The 1,576-nt window shown below is 51.6% G+C and overlaps 1 pseudogene; it reads right to left on the reverse strand.

Moving 5' to 3' along the window:
* Positions 1-1,149: 1,149 nt before the first annotated feature.
* On the reverse strand, positions 1,150-1,268 carry LOC149368013 (5S ribosomal RNA; annotated as a pseudogene).
* Positions 1,269-1,576: the final 308 nt, after the last annotated feature.

Raw genomic sequence — 1,576 nt, forward strand, 5'->3', positions numbered from 1 at the left:
GTCTCCAGACGTTTTTCTCCGTGCATCGATGCGAATCTTACTGGCCCTCAACGCTCTGAACTTCTCGCACTTTTTCATCAGTTCCGTTCTTCATCCGACTCTCATCAGCCTGCTTTGAGCCGCACATCGACTGTCGCCCACCACATTAACACCGCATCCCATGCTCCTCTGCGTCAGCGCCCCTATCGTGTCTCTGCCCCCGAGCGCCGAGTTATTGAAGCCCAAGTTAACATCATGCTCACGAATGGCGTGATCGAGCCTTCTAATAGTCCGTGGTCCTCTCCTGTAGTCCTGGTGAGGAAGACGGTTCTATTTCCTTCTGCGTTGACTACCGTCGCCTAAATAAAATCACGCGGAAAGACGTCTACCCTCTACCGCGTATAGATGATGCATTGGACTGTTTAAAAGGCGCTGAACTTTTTTTTTCGCTCGATTTACGATCCGGTTACTGGCAGGTACCAATGGCTGCGGAAGATCGCCCTAAAACCGCATTTGTCACCCCCGATGGCCTGTTTGAATTTACCGTCATGTCTTTCGGCCTCTGTAATGCCCCTGCTACATTGGACCGTATGATGGACACTATTCTGCGTGGCCTGAAGTGGAAGACGTGCCTGTGTTACCTTGATGACATCGTGGTGATCTCGCCGGACTTTGCGACCCACCTCTCTAGCCTGAAGCAGGTCTTGACCTGTCTTGCGAACGCCGGTTTGCAGCTCAACTTGAAGAAGTGTCGTTTCGCTGCTCGTGAGCTGACTATTTTAGGCCACGTTGTGTCCAAGGAGGGTATCCGCCCTGATCGCGCCAAACTTCGCGCTGTGAGTGCCTTCCCCAAAACCAACTACCATTAAGCAGCTCAGGAGCTTCTTGGGCTTGTGCTCATACTTTCGGCGTTTTGTACGGAACTTTGCTTCCATTGTCGCCCCGCTGAGTCAGCTCCTTGGCAATAACTCACTTTTCGCTGTGGTCACCAGCATGCGACGCCGCCTACAATACCTTGCCTCCGCCTCCTCACAGCTCCACCCATCCTGCGCCATTTTGACTCCCAGGCGCCCACCGAAGTCACGCAGACGCCAGTGGTGTCGGCCTCGGCGCACTGCGTAACTATGACAGAAAAAAAAACGTGAAGGGGGAATAAAAATGCAAAAGAAGTGCCATCAGCACTCGGTGTTCCCAGGTGGTCTCCCTCCCAAGTACTGACCGAGCCCAATGCTGCTTAGCTTCGGTGATCGGACGAGAACCGGCGTATTCAACATTCTATGGCCGATTTTTTTTTTTTTCTTTATTGCCTGGCTTTGACACAAAAAACTGGACAACACAAACAATCAACAAAAGACAATAACTATGTACACACGACTTGTGGTCAGCCAGCATAAATCTGGCTTCGTCCAATTAAAATTCACGCAACGTACAGAGCGGCTCTAGTCTTGAGAGCCACTCCGGAGGCTCCGCAGCGGCTTTCTGAATGGCCAGAAACATCTCCATACTTTCGCGAAAGTAAATTCTGGCAGGTCTTGCGTCACTGTCACAATGCCAGCCTGCCATTCTGGAGCGCCATCCGAGGTCTTTATGTACTGTG

Source organism: Amblyomma mixtum, chromosome 1, assembly GCF_055824585.1.
Source record: "Amblyomma mixtum isolate Tamu chromosome 1, ASM5582458v1, whole genome shotgun sequence".
NCBI lineage: Eukaryota > Metazoa > Arthropoda > Arachnida > Ixodida > Ixodidae > Amblyomma > Amblyomma mixtum.